Consider the following 19,163-nt stretch of genomic DNA (forward strand, 5'->3'; position numbering starts at 1 on the left):
TTTCCCCACATTTTCTCCACTTGTTTTTTTTCAATAGATTCATAAACGTGTGAGTTCTTGCCTCACAAAAGATTCAATTTAGATTCTACCTTTTTTTTCTGTGCTACCCACACCAAAAGAGTTTCAAATTGCTTGCCGTGCCGCAAAACCATCAACGCCAGCTAAAACAACAACTATTGCGGTTTGAACTTTTTTTTTGCAAAAATTGAGCACAAGCAAACTTTTGAAAAGAATCTGCAAAAAAAAAAGAAAAATAACCCAACTATATAAACATAACTGAAAGCGTTTGTGTTGTGCGCTCTGATTCTGGTTATGGTTTAGCTTCGTTTGTTCTGCTTTTAATTTGCATGGCCAAGCGGCGTTTGTGCATCACAGACGCCCCCGTTTTTTTTCATACACATGGCCTAAACTGAAGCCTTTTCCGATGCAGTCAGATTGCGTTTGGCATACTCTGACATTTATGTCTTTAAAATGGTTATACACTGCACTCGCTTTTTCAAGTGTAAGAGGGGAAAAAGGTGTGGGATTGTATGGTGGCACAACCACCCATCTCTCTTCATCTCATAATAACAACAGGAAGTTGCATTAAAAATTCATTTTGTTGTCAAACATCTATGCGCTGTGAACAAAAAACATGCCGTATGGATGAATACATTGACATCATCATCGTCCATGGCAGAGTTGAGAGTTGTTTCTGTTTTTTTCTTTTTAGGTTTTGCCACTAGCAGGTGAAATGATTGGGTTCTATTTCAACAAAGCCCTAAGAAATGTTAGGAAAATTGCCCTAGTTTTTTCCCATTGAAGTAGGCTTTGATTGGTTTCTTTTCATTTTTTTTTTGTGAATAAGATATCACAAAAGCTTGGGGTTGGAAATGTAGAACATGATATGGGAAATTTTAGCTAGGTCGGGTATTGTTTTGGTATTCGATCGTTTTATTTTAAGAAAAGGTCTGAGCTTCATCCCGATGCAGAATTTAGCAAATATATATAAATGTATGAGTTTTTTTTGTGTAAGGCATCTGAGATCAAGATCTGATGTAAAATATTATTTTGCATATTGGTGCTTGGTAAGAGCGTCAATATTGAACCTACTTGATTTGAGGCATGAGTTCCGTCAAAAATACTTTTTTATAATCTCTCGAGACGTTCTTTTCAACAGGTTGTCTAAGCTATTCTGGAAAAAAATATTCAACATAGATTTATGGTTTGATGTTTAAAACTTTTGAAAAGTAATATACCATAATGGTGCGCTTTGTGGTATCAAAATAGGTCCACTTTTTCATATTTGTACCTCCACTAATTGCCTTATCCACACCTAAACCAGTAAAGAAAGTCTTCAAGTCGGGCGGGGCCGACTTTATGATACCCTACACCACTTTGCTAATTAAGTAGAGCTCCACATAACAATTAAAAGATTTTATGGGAGAATTCAATCATACACGCTATGATTATAATTATAATTTAAAGTTCAAAGGACTAAATATGCCGAAGCATTTGTATCTTTTAAATTCGGAATTGTATTGTCCATTTGGTGCATAATTAATTTGAAATCGGATAAAGATATATATGGGAGCTATATCCAAATCTGAACCGATCTCGATAAAATTTGGCAAAGATTTTTCTGAGCTGTATTTGATATATTTCCCTAAATATCGTTGGTACGGAGTACATATTACGGTTGTGGGTAACAAATATAACAAATCGGATGAATAATATATATGGAAGCTATAGCTATATCTGAACCGATCTTCACCAAATTTGACATACTAACTTCTAGACTCAATTCGGTCGTAAGTGCCAACTTCCATCCCATTTGGACAAATATTAGACATTTGGTGCACAATAAAAGGTAAATCGGACGAAGTTATATATGGGAGCTATATCCAAATCTGAACCGATCTCGATAAAATTTAGCAAATGTATTTCTGAGCTGTAGTTGATATATTTCCCCAAATATTGTTGTTGCATAGTGCATATTACAGCGGCGGTGGACAAAAATAACAAATCGGATGAACAATATATATGGGAGCTATAGCTATATCTGAACCGATTTCGATCAAATTTGGCATAAATATTTTTAGGCCTAATTTGGGTGTATATGCAAAATTCCATACAATTCGGGCTGATATTACACGTTTGGTGCACAATAAAAGGCAAATCGGACGAATATATATATGGGAGCTATATCTAAATTTTGACCGATTATCTCCAATTTCAATGGGGTTCGTCCTTGGGCCAAATAAAAGATCTTTGCAAAATTTCATCTGGATCGGATAATAAATGCGACCTGTACTTTGTTTACAAAAATACATGGACAGACGGACGGACGGACATGCATAAATCGACTCAGAATGTGATTCTATGCAGATCATCAAAAGGAACTATGGGTCTATCTCGTTTCCTTCTGCCTGTTACAAACAAATGCACAAAGACATAATACCCTGACCACCTTGTGGTGTAGGGTATAAAAATGGCTAGGGCTAGAAATTTGGATTTGTTCGGTGAGTACGGGTGAGATGAAAAACTGCAACCACCTTCAGACTGTTGTCATTTCTAAGCCACCCGTCTGATAGCTGTTAAAATTATTCCAGTGACAGCTCATTATATTGTTTACAAGCGTTCAAAAGCATTTTGGTGAGAATTTTCCGGAAAATAATTTATTCGTGATGGAATTCAAGCGTGATAGTGTGATTTCTTTATATTTTGCTGGAAAACCACAAGTGGCTATCGTCAGAGCACCCCAGCATTTAAATGTGAATAAATCTTTTGTGCCTCCTCGCTCGTTACCGTGGTACTGGTAGCGTAGCCCTACACCAAAACACCAACATCAGCAAAAATAGTTCGAAAAGTAAAAAAGCGACTTGATCGAAACCCGCGTCGCAGCGGCCGAAAAATGGCTCGTGAGCTGAACATATCGCAATATTATTCCAAATAGTGCAAGAAGTTACACCGCAACAGAAAAAAATATAATTAAAAGAGCTAAGGAGTTCCTTCGCTTCGCCGAACGTGGTGAACTGACGAATTAGGTATTCTCCGATGAGAAAACATTCGTTGTCCAGAACTTAAGCGGCGGCTATGGTCTGGTGTGGGCCGCCATAACAGCCGATTGTCGCTCTCCGCTGGTATTAATCGACCGTGGCATCAGTATAAATGCCGAACATTATCGCGAAAATATTGTGGATGGTGTATTAAAGCCTTGGGTATGCAAACATTTTGGCCGCAGACCTTGGACATTCCAACAGGACTTAGCACCATGGCACTCAGCACGCGCCACCAAAGAATGGTTACAAAATGAGGTTCCTCGCTTCATTTCCAGCGCACTATGGCCACCAAAATCTCCGGATACCAATCCGTTGGACTATGGTGTCTGGAGTATTTTGGAATGGAAAGTTGGCGTGTGACGGTTTGAAGGGTTGAAGGCCATAATTCGTGCCAAAAAAATGAAAAATTATGGCGTTTGACTTTGTTGCGGTTTTTTTTATCTCACCCTGTACAATTACTAAAACTGCGCAGAGGGCAACTGGTGGTGTTAAGGATCGAAATGGGTTATAGTTTTTGGAAATTCGAAAAGAACATTGTTATTGCAGGTTGGAATAAGGCAGGAGTTTTTGAAGGCAAAATATTTCTACTGAAAGAGTGATAAGGGCCATTGCTGAATTTTGCGTGTGGGTCCCTATTGGATGAGATTAGGCATGATTTTCAGAAATTCGTACTTTAGTCTTCTAAAGAGAATGAAAAATGATACAACATTATTCTAGAGATGTCAGTCAGATATGACTTTAATTGCGAAATATTAAACTGAAAAATGTGCATTATTGCAGTTGAGCTATTGATAAAGTTTAAAGCTCTCCTCACAATTCCGTGCAGTCCTCTATCTGTAGAACGACCTTCCATGAGCCTTTCTAGTGTTTAAAAAATGTGGTGATCGATATACAGGGTTGCCCATATTCGACGGACCCATCTGGCAACGCCATAACTTGACAGAGATGTCACATCGCTTAATGACATACCGCGTTTGAAGCGTCAGTCCAAGCAGATTTTTACCATGAACCAATACACGCCACGCGAGCTCTCTGAAATAGTCGAAATTTACATTCAACAGAAGAAGTCAATTGTGAAAACTCAACGTGCTTTTAAAACATTAAAAATGTGAGAAGTGCGCCTTCTAAGGGACCGTAAATAAGCAAAATTGCCGTTTTTACGCCTCAGAAGATTCAAGAAGTGCCTCTTCATGACGAAAAAGTCACAGTTTGGTGCGGCGTTAGTGCGAAAACGGTCATTGGGCCGTTTTTCTTCAAAAATGAAAATGGCCATGCTTTTAACATTAATCAGGAGCGTTATCGCGACATGATGACCAATTTTGTGATGCCAATTATTCGTCGAAAGCGTATGAGGCAGTTCTGGTTTCAACAAGACGGCGCTCCACCGCACCCAAGTCGCATAACAAAACATGGGTCCGTCGAATATGGGCAACCCTGTATTACTCTGGCAAGTTGTAATAGTCTAGGTCAACATAAAGTTCGAAGTCAATGCTTCGACATTAGTTTCAAGCAGTAACGGCCAATTCAATGCGTCTCCAGCCATATTTCTCAGTCGATTTGACTCTGGTGGATTGGAAAAATAATAAATGCATAAAGTTTTCAGAGTTCAGATTTTACATTCCTATTACACTTTTTTGGTTAGGAAGACAATCAGGCAGATATTTTGCGCATTTTTCAGAATTTGGCATATTGCTAACACAACGATAATCCTAAATTTTAAGGATTTTGAAGCTATACGTTTTACCAATAATTTAAACAGTACAAAATAGTTCTGCCCAAACGGACCTAACGTCTGCTTCTTATTTTCATTTAAAAAATACGATCCTTTCTATTTCATCGCACCCAAATATCACCATTCATAACTTTTTCGTCGTCGCCATCGTTGGTTTTTTTGGGACATTATCCAAAACGGAAACATGCAATGCTAGAGGAAATGTAGTTTGCTTGTGCCATGAGTTTTAAATAGACACAGGATGCGTAAGGCATGTCCTAAAACTACTTCTTTTTTTTGCTGCTACTGCTGTTGTCGTAGTTGTTGTTGCAATTCATTGTCTCGACATATTTCCTTTGGCAAAAGGATGGATAAAATGCGGACGTGAATGAGCTAGCTGGCTCCAGCTACATATAGAAGGTATTTACTTCCTCCTTAAATATTATAAATGAATGAAATGCACAAAAATGAAGAGCTCTTTAGGCTAGAGTTAAAGAGTGATAATAAATGACTATGAACTCGTTTTGGGGTTTGTAACCACAAAAAAATTATATGGTTTTGACATTGATGACCGTGAACATGCAAGGAGATTATGGGGGCATACAGTGTAGAGGTTTATATTCAATGGGGTTATATAAATACATAAGTATTTACTTACAACTTTAAGGCCTCATAAGTGTTTGGTATTCATTTTTTGAAAACAATTCCTTACCTGTAAAGAAAAAAAAAATAAATTTAGATAATATATAAAACATAAAACATTGACAGTTCTCCATTTTGAATGAATATAGACTAGGGGTTAAATATTGTTATATGAAAATTGTTTGCAAAACAATTAAAAGGAAAGATATTTCTCATAGTAATATATTTTGAAATAAAAATAAACTCTATTTTACAAAGTTTAGATTTTAGTTCCACACGATCGTATTACAAATTTGTTGGGTACACTGTAATCTGTATCAGGAACATTAACATAAAAATTTCCCCGATCTATAGATAATGTCACTTGTGGCATATTACCATCTAACTATTTATATTCGCAAAAAAAAAAAAATTAGAACCAATAACATTTCTAGAAAAAATTGTACGGGTGAAGAAATTGTCCTGTAAATATTTTACTGGACTCTGGGGTCTCATACATTTTTTATCGACAAGTTTTTCATAGGCCCCGAAGGACTATTTCACATTTCTACGCAAAAATTGGACCCAATATTTTAATTAACACAAGGTCTTTTATACAGATGGAAGAGATCGGAACATTGCTTCTGGTACCATCCCCGCAAACGGTCGAAATTTTGAATAACCAAAACGAGCATAAAAAGTATCAGTCGGATTTGTTGACAGATGTATACCCTTAGCCAATGTTCGATTATTCGATACCCTCTATGGAGTAGGTGCCGAAGGAATGGGCCAATATTGTCCATTTCGTATAGGATCTAAATAAATATGATATAAATATTGCGACGTGCCAGCCATGGACTATATAGACCACTTCCTTCACTTTATATGAGATATGTGATCATTTTTAGAAATCGTGTAAAATGTGCGTGAGATACCAGATGTGCGATCAAAGTATTCCATTTTCGTAGTTGATCTAATGCAGATAAAAATATTGCTATGGGCAATATTACAAGAAAATCGAACTTTTACATCTTTTATGCGAAATCACAAATTCCGATAAACTCCATATTCATCTCAGATTCCTGGTTGAGAGAAATATTTAGGTATAGCAAGACAGATAAAGAATCGAAAATTGTGTCCCTTTGCGGGTAAGTGAGGGACCAGAAGAGGTTCGCAGATATATATCATCTTCACAACAGATCATGCGTTAGCAAAAATATTTATATGCGTGAAATTTTAAGATAGTTAGATGTTTATTTCGTTTTCTTTGAGCGTTTTCTTGAACTCTATGTAGTTGTAGAAATGATTCAATCTCTACTATTTTTATAACAGATCTTGTGTTGATGGAAATAATAAGATGTACTAAGTCTGAATGCAATCGGATGTTAGTCTCGCGTCTTATGAACTATCGATATTCAAAATTTTGAGGAACTAGAAGGAGTGGACCAATATATCCCATCTTCAAAGCAGATCTTGTATTAGTAGAAATAATAGGATGTGTAAAATATAATGACAAGCTGATGATGATTTCGCATTTTATAATTGCTTTAGTTAATCAAAACTTTGACCCTTTGTGGGGAAAGTACCAGAAGGAATGGTCCGATCTCTACCACATTAAAAGCAGATCTTGTGTTTCTGGAAATATTGTGATGTACCAAGTCTGAATGGAATCAGATTTTATTTTCGGGTTTAATGAGCTTCATGGATTTTCAAAGATTTGACCCTTCGTTGTGGAGATACTTGAAGGAGTGGACCTATATATTCCATCTGCTGTGAAGATCTTGTGTTAGTAGAAATAATGGAATGTGTGAAATATAAAGAGAACCTGATGCTAATTTCGGATTTTATAATCGGTTTGGTTATTCAAAATCATGTCTCTTTGTGGGGGAGTTACCAGCAGGATCTTGTGGTAATGAAAATATTAAGATTTACCAAATTTGAATGGTATCGGATGTTAATTTCGCTCTTTATGAGTTTCATAGATATTTAAAGTTTTGACTCTTTTGTGTGGGCGGTTCCAGAAGGAATGGACCGATATACTCCATCTTCACACCAGACTAAGGGTTAATAAAAATATTGTGATGTGTGAAATCTGAAGACAATCCGACTATTATTTCACATTTTATAAGAGTTATAATTATTCCAAATGTTGACCCTTTATGGGGGAGGTACTCAATTGATTAAGAAGATAGTGTCCGTTTTCGCACCTGACTTGACTGAGCATTGACTAAAATATTAGGATTTGCAAAGTTTTCACAAAATCGAATGATACTCTCTCCTTCTTAGAAGTAAAATATTTTCTTTGACAATTTTGACCTTTTGTAGGGAAGGTATCAGAGGGACTGGGTCGATATTGTCCATCTACGAAGACGATCTAAGTTTGACAATAATATTGCGATGTACCAAGTGTGGGCCAAATCGGATAGTCCCTTCGAGAGTTATAGACAGACGGACAGACGAAAAAATACCCCTAGAGTGACTCCAAATGTCCTGAAACTGATTTGGTCCAAAGAGGCCTGGGGTCTAAAAGAGTCATTTCGATGAGGCACGTTTGATATACAGGGTGAAATAAAAAAGACTGCAACAAAGCAAACGCCATCATTTTTGATGACAGCAAAAAATGTCGGAAATAGCATCAAATTTTAGAATAAGTTTAGATTTCTTGGATTTTTTCACCTTTGGCCTTCAAACGGTTGGTCTGCGGTATTTTGGCCCATTCCCGGCTAAGTGCTTGCTTGAGGTGATCGACACTTTGGTATTTTTTATTGCCAACCTTGCTTTCCAAAATACAAGGCTTTAGTAAACCCTCCAGAATATTTTCGCGATAGTATTCGGCAATTTATTCTGATGCCACGGTCGATTAATACGAGCGAAGAGCGACCATCAGCTGTTATGGCGGCCCACACCATGGCCGGCGCATTTCATTTTCAACTGACCTCTTTGTTTACAAACTGCTGGACAACGAAAGTTTTCTCATCGGAGAAAACAAAATTCGGCAGTTCACCACTTTCGGCCAAGTAAAAAGTAACCCGTCGCAATATTTCAAAATTATAGCTCTTACCTTTCGTGGCAAAACAGCGTTTTCGCACTCTTCTGGTACTAATTATAATATTAAGGTTAGAATTTCCAAAAGTCCCTTCTTGCTTCACCGCGTGAACTATTTTAAAGAACTATTGATAATAACAATGTTTTGGCATTTTGTACCACTTAGAGCATTTTATGTATACTCTTAAAGTACGAATCTTCTTCCAGACTTCCACAAAAAAGCTGAACCTCTACACAAATCTTTCAAGCTATGGTACTTCGGGATTACTTAACAACGTGGTACGAACACAATTTCGCCAAAATCCCCAAATATATCATTTTACCACATTAGATATGACCCCTTCTTCAATTGTCCATGTTCAGCCGTTTTGCCGTGTTAAGGAGTCAGTCGTTTGATTCTATTGATTCTATTCTATTGATTTTTATTTCTTTATTTTCAAAAAAAAAAAAAAAAAAACCAATACAACTTGTTTATCCTAATGATCCGTCTTACCTTCAAACCCTTTATATAGAATAAACACCATTTCCCGCTACCAAACTCCTCAGCTCACAATTTATTTCCATTTTAATGAACCATTTTAATTCCATCCAAAGGGATTAACAAGTTTATTGAGAAATAAAATAGCAATAACAATAAATTTGAGATTTGATTGGAAGTGACATATTGGTTTGTTGTAGGAATACATAAAAATGAAACATAAAAGAAGGGGGTAAATTGGAGTCAACCCTCTCCTTCCCCCACCCTACTTCCAACATCGAATAATAAGGAAAACGGGGTAAGCAACCCTTTTCACATGCCGGCAAATGTCAGCTCCACCATTGTGAAAAGACCAAACGAGCATTATTTCCGATTTTCTTGTCAAATGTCCTTTACTCTCCCCCTTTCTCTCTTGAAATAGCGAGGAAGGACAGTTAAAGGCTCTCAGCAGAGAAAGACATAAAACAAGCTTTGTATTTTCAATGGAGATTTGTCGGTAATGGCCACGATAGTATTGACTTAAATTGTTATTAAATATCCTTGAGTAGAACAATTCAACAAAACAATACAGCAAAAAAAAAAAAGAATATTTCCTTGTTACAGAATGTGTACGGATGTGGAAAAGCAACAACTATTGTAAAAGTCATGATCAGCATATAAATTGTTGTATTGTTATTGCAAATATTAAATGCATTTAGTTTTGTTCTATCTGAACAAACTCAAAGTTTTCTAACAAATTGTGCTGCTTTATAAAATTGCTTGGAAGAGAACTTCCAGTGGAAATATGAGGACGGAAAAATAAGGTAAGGAAAGGAATTATTTAAAAAGGAATCTTTTGGATAAAAATCCTTTGAGGAGAAATCCGAATAAAACGAAAATATTCAAAGGGGTTTTCTATAAACAGACGACCTATAAGCGGTCTTATATGTGCAGAAGACCTGTGATAGGTCTACTATACAGAGAATTCCTATGAGAGACCCTCTATACACAGAAGACCTATAAAGGATCTTTTATTCACAAAAGACCTCAAAGAATTTTAATACAGAAGATGCCTAAGAGGTCTTCCTAAGACCTGAAAGAAGTCTTCAATAAACTAACGAAATTCGGAGATCTTCTATTAACAGAAGACTTGAAAGAGGTTTTTGATACTCATAGAAGACTTTTTGTATAAAGAGAGGTCTCCTATATATTGAAGACATGTGAGAGGTCTTCTATGCGTAGAGGACCTGGAAGAGTTCTTCTGTCCACAGAAAACCGGAGAGGTCTTCTGTCCACAGAAGACCTGAGAGAGATTTTCTATACACAGAAGACCGGCGAGAGGTCTTCTATACACCGAAAACCGGTGAGAGGTCTACTATACAAAGAATACGGTGAGAGGTCTTCCATACACAGAAGACCAGTAAGAGGTCTTCTATACACAGAATACGGTGAGAGGTCTTTCACACACAGAGGAGCTGTGAGAAGTCTTCTATACACAGAAGTCCTTTGAGAGGCTCTTTATACACAGAAGACCTATGAGAGGTTCTCTATACAGAGAAGACCGGTGAGAGGTCTTCTATACACAGAAGACCGGTGAGAGGTTTTGTATACACAGAAGACCTGTAAGAGGCCCTTTATACATAGAAGACCTATGAGAGCTTTTCTATACACAGCAGACCTGTAAGATGCCCTTTATACATAGAAGACCTATGAGAGCTTTTCTATACACAGAAGACCTATGAGAGGTCCTCTATACACAGAAGACCTATGAGAGGTCCTCTATATACAGAAGACCTATGAGAGGTCCTCTATACACAGAAGACCTATGAGAGGACTTCTGTACACAAAGGACTGGCGAGAGGTTTCTATACACAAAAGACCGGCGAGAGTTCTTCTATACACAAAAGACCGGTGAGAGATCTACTATACACGGAAGACCGATGAGAGGTCTTCCACCGAAGACCTTTAAGAGGTGATCTATACAAAGAATACGGTGAGAGGTCTTCCATACACAGAAGACCAGTAAGAGGTCTTCTATACACAGAATACGGTGAGAGGTCTTTCACACACAGAGGAGCTGTGAGAAGTCTTCTATACACAGAAGTCCTTTGAGAGGCTCTTTATACACAGAAGACCTATGAGAGGTTCTCTATACAGAGAAGACCGGTGAGAGGTCTTCTATACACCGAAGACCGGTGAGAGGTTTTGTATACACAGAAGACCTGTAAGAGGCCCTTTATACATAGAAGACCTATGAGAGCTTTTCTATACACAGAAGACCTATGAGAGGTCTATGCACAGAAGACCTATGAGAGGTCCTCTATACACAGAAGACCTATGAGAGGACTTCTGTACACAAAGGACTGGCGAGAGGTTTCTATACACAAAAGACCGGCGAGAGTTCTTCTATACATAAAAGACCGGCCGAGGTCTTCTATACACAAAAGACCGGCCGAGGTCTTCTATACACAAAAGACCGGCGAGAGGTATTCTATACACAGAAGACCGGTGAGAGATCTACTATACACGGAAGACCGATGAGAGGTCTTCCACCGAAGACCTTTAAGAGGTCTTCTATACACAGAATACGGTGAGAGGTCTTCCATACACAGAAGACCAGTAAGAGATCTTCTATAGACAGAAGACCTCTGTGAGGGGTCTTCTATACACAGACGACCTGTAAGAGGTCTTATATACAAGAGACTTGAAAGTGGTCACTATACGCAGAATACTTGCAGCCTTCTATACACAAAAGGCCTTCTATACGCAGAAGACCTGTAAGAGGTCTTTTATACAAAGAAACCCTTCAAAGGTATTTTTTCTATAGAAGAGGTCTTTAAAAAAGTGAAGGTCTGTAAGAGGTCTTCCAGATATAGAAGATTTGTAAGAAGTTCTCTAAAAAGAGAAGACCTGTAAGAGGTCACCTAAGAAGAGAAGACCTCTAAGAAATCTTCTATACACAGAAGGCCTGTAAGTGGTGTTCCTGGTTAAGAGATCTTCTGTACATTGAATACTTTAAATAGGTATTATCTATAAAGGATATATACGAGGTCTTCAAAATACGGGAGATATTATCTAGATCTGAGGTAAAGGCTTTTCTTTTTCGACAGAAACCTTTAGGGAGACCTTCTATATGTCTTTTTAACAGAGGAGGTCTTTTATGGACAGATCTTCTTGGAAGAATTTTCTGTCTGTACACAGAAAACTTTAGCAGGGTTTCTTTTGACAAATACTCTGCCCTGACTTATTAGACCTTTTATAACGTAACGTAATGTAAAAAACACTACAAACAGCGTGAATAGCAAAAAGAAAGAAAGGAAAACATAAATGTACAACAAATGTTTAGACGGTTTACAGCAAACACAGCAACAATACAAAACGTATTAACAAGCGCTGAGGAGAACAAGCAAACACACTATAAACTAAATACGCAAGCCCCCCGTCTCCCCCACCCCATTACACACACACAGTTGTTGTGAGGTGCTCTCAACATCCTTTTTTGTGCCATTTCAAAGCAACATCATCAGCTGCATCATTGTTGCCCTGAGTGTGGATGTCCTGTAAATAGTTTGGCTTGCATTTTGAGGGCAAGGACCTGATGAGCAGCATAAATTGTAGCTCGAGGTTATCAAATAATAAAAACGAAACAATAGAAGCGGAAAATTATAAAATAATATTGCTGCGCTGTTGTTCTTGTTGCGATTATGGAGCAAAGAAACAAAAGAGACGACAAATAGTTTTAATCGTTCAGGACATTAGGGCTTAACAGAGAATCGACATCTCCACATTGAGACCGATTAATGTTTCGATGTTTTGGCTAGAAAAAGCATTGTTGTCTGTTGCTTGTTTTTGTAAATACAACAAAAACTATTGATGAGCTGGCAAATTTGGCTTATTATCAAAACTGAAAGGAGAATGTGATATCGTTTGACTCTCCATACATAAAGCTATGGCGAGGGGATTAACATCCTTAACTAGTCTATGTTACAAAATTGAGGCTTTGAGTTCAAAAAGAATGACAGCGGGTATTGTTGGTCTAAATACAACAACAGCAACGACAAAAGCAGCTGTTGACATTTAGTGCAATTAATATGTTCACCATTAAGGCCAGTCCTTTATTTGTGTTGTATGCATGTGTGTGAGTGTAGTATTTAGGATATCATATCACAATAGTAGACGACAGAAATCTCTCCGACACTCTCGCTCTCTCTCTCTCTCACCCACACACACACACCCACACACGAACAAAGTGATTGATTTACATTGTGTAAATTTGTAGAACATGAAAGAGGGTTAAGCTTTATTTTATTTCTTTGTAACAATATTTGAATGATTAAAGTCACAAGCTATTGACATGGATTTGTTTCACAGAAGCAACAAGGATTAAGAATACAAAAATGTGGAGAGGGTAATCTCTATTAACGTCTGGATATAGGATATGGTGAAAATATGTTATTATACCATCAGGCTTTTTGTTACAGAGGATATATTTTTTGATATGTCCAAAATGTGGTTTTAAATTCCATGTCTCTTTTTATACCCTCCACCATACATGGTAAAGAGGTTATATTAAGATCGTCATTCCGTTTGTAACTCATTGAAATAATAGTTTTAGACCTAATTCTAAGACGATTTAGTTCTGTCCGTCCGTCTATCTGTTGTAATCACCCTAGAGTCAAAACAAATTAAGATAGAAAGGAAAATTGTACATAGATCAGTATATTGCCTTCAGGCAGGTCAAGTTCCATATCGTATTGCATCCATATAACAGCATCCCCCCGATAGTCGGTATTTTAGAGATTTTTGCCACATTTTCAATGAAATTGTCTGAAATTCTAATTGAGGAGTTCTTTGTGAATACTTTATGAGAAGAAAAAGAAAATTGTCTATATAGGTTTACGGTATCGTATATCCTCCATATAACGGTACCTCCCGATATTCGGTATTTTGAAGATTTTAGATAAATTTTCCAATGGAATTGCCTGAAAATCTACACCATAAGTCCATTCTGAGTACTTTACCCCCTTGAAGGGAATTACCTATATAGGTCCACGATATCGTATATACCCTATATAACTTAACCTCCCGATATTCGGTATTTTGATGAATGTAGCCATTTTTTTCAATGGAATTGTCTGAAGATCAACACAATGTCCCCCATATAACTGCACCTCCCGATATTCGGTTTTTTCATGATTTTTACCATTTTTTTTTTCAATTGAATTGTCTGAAATTCTGCACCAGGAGTTCCTTCTGAGTACTTTCTCCCTTGAAGAAATTTCTTTTATAGGTCTACGATATCGTATAGCATCCATTCCCCGATATTCGGTTTTTTTTGGTGATTTCAGCGACATTTTTGACCGGAATTGTTTCAAATTCCGAATTTAAATTTCGTAATGGGTACTACAGCATATGACAAGAAATTACTAATGAAGGTCCCGTCTTCGCCCTCATATGACAATTTTCCTTTGAACAGTATTTTTCAACGGATGTTTTTTTTTTTGGAAATTTTCAGGTTCCTCCAAATTGGTGGAGGGTATTAAAAGTTTGGCCCGATCGAACTTAGCTCCTTTTTTTCTTGTTGGAATTGATTTTGCCATGGCCATCCGTAAGTAGGTAGTCTAAAGTGTGCGAATCATAACATTTATATCAAATTTTAGATCGAGTTTGAAGATGGGCCATAGTGACCTGCTTTTAAAGTTCGATATCATCAAAACAGATTGAGCATCAACGCTCAAACGAAACGTCTGAAGCTAGAATCTTTTAATTTTGCACGAGGATCAGTTTTGATTGTGGTTTTGGATATGTGTACTAAGTTTGCGAACTGTACTAAATGGTACTAAAATTTGTAATATTTTGGTTTAAGCTGAACGGATGAAGCCGTGTCGGTAGATTTGTGATAAAAAGATGGTTTTGCAAATGTGTACTACAAGTGAACAAACGGTACTAAATAGTACTATATTTGATACAATTCGGTACGTGGTGAAAAGTGCATAAAATCTGAAATTCGGCAATAGTTTCGCTGTTCATGTGTAGGTGGTTTCAGAATTGTAGATAAGTGCTGAATGGTACTATATAGGCATTGGCCGAAGGAATAGAGATAAAATTCTGAAATTTTAAATTTAGTTTATTTATGGTATTTGTGTTTGCGATTTAGCGGTGAGTTTGGAAATGTGTCCCATATTTGTATGAAAAGAACTAAACGGTACTAAATTTGGTATTTGATTAGATGTCACGGGTGGTCAAGAAGGAGGTGATTTTTGAAACGTGTGCTATAAATGTTCGAAATTTGATATTAAGTTGGTTGGTGTCTGGAATTAAGATGTGGAGTAGGTTTTGCAAACGTGTACTATTATTGTACAAAAAAAAAAAAAAAAAAAAAAAAAAAATACTAAATTTGGGTCACGTTTGGTGTTACAAATTTTGATATAGGGTTGATGAATCTGAAATCCCGAAATTTGATATTGAGTTCTCTGTTGGTTTCTTGCGTTTACATATGGAGATGATGAAATGATTTTGGACAGAAAACTTGGATGGGGGTCCATTGTGCAATGGTTGTACTTATATCCCCCTCAGTATACTTCAAAATGAAAGATTTTTTTTTGTGAAAGGTGGACATTTTTGAAAAATATATAATGCCTTGAAAGTCAGTATTTAGTTAATTTTAGTACTATAAGCCTATCACAAACTTTTGGAACAAATCTTAAATTTTAAGGTAGACTTTTCCCTGACGAAGTAGCTGACACTTGCTAGTATCTTGTATTCAAGAAAAGAGTACTTCATTTAATCCATGTTAAGTTTAAAGCTCCGATTAACTCGCGAGAAAGGTAGTACTCAAAGATCACTTGTTTTACAAGAAGTTTTCTACTATTAGGTCACGATCATCAGAAATGGTTGAAATTTTTTGGTTTTTTTATTAGCTCATATAAAAATATAATAAGTATTCGGTTTTATTCAAGCTTCCCATATCAAAGTATTTCCACATCTCATATAAAGATGGGATAAATCAGCTCACTTTCCGGAGCCTCCCATACAAATAGCGAAATTTACCCTAGATTAAATTCTGACCCTAACTGTGCCCATTGAAATTTTTGTGAGGATTGGGCCATAATTGCGACTTTTATTTTATCTCACATTCAATGTGGACAGAGTTTTTCGATATATGGTGATCGGAGAGTTGAGGACCAATATTGGAGTTATTAAAAATTGTTTGGCCAAAGCAATCTGTAATACTCTCTCATGCAGTGCCGAAGGGCATAAAAACACATATATTAACCTCAAGCTCAATGACTTGGTGTTTTTAGTGTTTTCACATAAAACATAAATATACATAAAGAAAATGATAAAAGCTCACTTCACATTAAACCTATTTATGAGCGACCCACTACTCTATTGCGGTAGACAGACTATTAAAATACCAACACTCCAAGCATTCATCTCATTTTCTAATAAAGAAACCAAGAAAAATGGAAACTTTTCATTTGTGTGGTGGTTGGGCGGCGGATGAGGGCATGCTACCGACAGCCAACATGAGACACGAGTTCAAGTAGTCAGTTGTATATCACCGCAGACAGCAGACCAACAGCCCACATTGTACCGGATAGAGCACACTTGCAATATCAACGCATATTGTCAATGCCAAACTCTCTCTTCCCTTTCCTCTACCGCTCTTCCCCCCCTCTCTCTCTCACTCCTTTGGTGACAAACCAAACACTCATTTATTGTTGGCAAATTATGTGGAAGTTGATGCTTTTGATTAATTTACATATTCCGATCATGAATAGCTAGCTAGCAGTTGCCAGTAGTCGTTGTGGCTGACTGATGCAGTTGAAGCAACAAATGCAGCCATTTCAACTGCAGCATCGACATAGTCATCATCATCATCATTATTATTATCATTTGTGGGGAATGATGATAACTCTTGGTCATGTCTGGATGCATTCCAGCTACGCACAAGTCAGTATCATTTTGCCGCTACTTAAAGTCACAACTCGTTTTTTTCTTTCTTTGCGTTTAATGTGCCATTTATGGTTACTCTCCTGTCCATCGTAGTTCTCATCATCATCAGCATGGTGATGAAAAAAAGGAAATGTAATGTTATCATCTTTGAATTGCGGAAATTGAAAATACCTCCGGCATTTTGTGATGCAACCAAGAAGACATTTCAAATGCAAATGCACATTAAATTCATGACTATTTTGAAAGGAGTTTTGGAGAAACAAGTCGTTTCTCTTTTATTAAATATGTCGAAAATTAAGGCAATAAATCTCTAGGCGGAAAAGAGGATATTTGAATTGAAGGGAAGTAAAATGTGTTTGTTAATAATTATTTTTTTAAACAATTTAAAAAGTATCAATCGGACAGGTACAGGGTGATATAAAAAACTACAACAAAGTCAAACGCCATATTTTTTTTTGATTTTATTGAGTGAAAGATTTGTTCGAATTGGTTACAAATTATGGTCTTCAAACGGTTAATGAAACCGTCACACGCTGCCCGTATGTTGCTCTGCGGTATTTTGGCCCATTTTCGGCGAAGCGCTTGCTTAAGGTGATCGACACTTTGGTATTTTTTAGTGCCAACCTTGCTTTCTAAAATACGCCAGACACAATAGACACGGAGATGTTGGTGGCCAGACACGGAGATTTTGGTGGCCATTGTGCGCTGGAAATGAAGCGAGGAACCTCATTTTGTAACCGTTCTTGGGTGGTGCGTGCTGAGTGCGATGATGTGATGAATGTCCAAGGTCTGCGGTCAAAATATTTGCCTGCCCAAGGCTTTAATACATCCTCCAGAATGTTTTCGCGACAATGTTCGGCATTTATTCTGATGCCACGGTCGATTAATACGAGCGGAGAGCGACCATCGGCTTTTATGGCTGCCCACACCATAACCATGGCCGGCGCTTGGTTTCTGTGGCCAACCGAAGGTGTTTATTTAAAAACTGCTGGACAACGAATGTTTTCGGAGAAAACCGAATTCGGCAGTTCACCAACTCGAAGCAACTCTTTAGCTCTCTTGAGTCAATTGTCTGTCCGTTGCGGTGTAAGTTCTTGCACTTCTTGGAATTTCAATGGCTTTACCCCGAGCTCATTTTTTCAATATTTGTGCCGAATGGAATATTGCGATATGTTCAGCTCACGAGCCACTTTTCGGCCACTGCAACTCGGGTTTCGATCAAGTCGCTTCTTTACTTTTCGAACCATTTCTGCTGATTTTGTTGATTTCTTCCGTCCACTTCTTTGACGTCGAGCTACGCTACCAGTATCACGGTAACGAGTGATGGTACGAGACACAAAAGATTTATTCACATTTAAATGCTGGAGTGCTCTAACGATAGCCATTTGTGGCTTTCCAGCCAAATATAAAAAAAATCACACTATCACGCTTGAATTCCATCACGAATAATTTTTATTCTGGGAAATTCTCACCAAAATACTTTCGTACGCTTATAAACAATATTATGAACAGTAACTGGAATAATTTTAACAGCTGTCGGACGAGTGGCTTAGAAATGACAGCAGTCTGAAGTTGGTTGCAGTTTTTTCATCTCACCTCGTAAGTCGATTATTGATCATATCAAAATATTTCTTATTCAAAATTTTCTCAATTTTCTCCTCATTATAGCTATTATTATGAAAAAATACTTTTCTCTTTTCAACTTTAACAAAACTTTGAGAAACTTTGCTTATTTTCCCATAATTGTATGCAATTCTGCTTTGCACAGCTGCTTTACTCGATTTTCATTGTTCAAAAAAGAAAAACTTAACGAAGTTCAGTTGCAACAATCATTTATTTAGTTCTAGCCTTGCCTGACAGACTTTAAGTGCAATTTATACCAACTTTAGAACTACCGGTTTCATAATCAAAATACAGGTCATTCTCATTCTCGTACACCCTCAACGCCGCACAATAACATTTAATTTTGTTGTTGCTTGCAAAGAAATGCAACAACAATACTTAACCAACAAAACTATCGCGTGGACGCGACAAATGGCGACAACAACTGTGAAAATGACGCTTAACGTTCAAAACAAACCTAATGACATCTTTACATATATAATACTTGCATTGTGTTGTTGTCTCTTTCTTTTCTTTCCAACTGACATTTTCACCTGTATTGTTACTAATGAAGTCATTTTGTCAATGTTCCAAACCAACAACCAGCGGCAACAATAGCACCTCAACATTTCCTACTTGACACTAACACTTTAAGGCTGGGGGGAAAACATTCAACAGAATACAGAGAGCAGCAATGGAGACACTCAGAACGTGAAAACTTATTCAA

General features: G+C 37.1%; 1 protein-coding gene across 3 annotated transcripts in view; it reads right to left on the reverse strand.

Moving 5' to 3' along the window:
- Positions 1 to 19,163, reverse strand: part of LOC101893254 (tyrosine-protein phosphatase 10D) — a 298,482-nt gene that overhangs the window by 101,713 nt on the left and 177,606 nt on the right. The window lies entirely within an intron of this gene.

This window comes from Musca domestica, unplaced genomic scaffold, assembly GCF_030504385.1.
Source record: "Musca domestica strain aabys unplaced genomic scaffold, Musca_domestica.polishedcontigs.V.1.1 2, whole genome shotgun sequence".
Taxonomy (NCBI): domain Eukaryota; kingdom Metazoa; phylum Arthropoda; class Insecta; order Diptera; family Muscidae; genus Musca; species Musca domestica.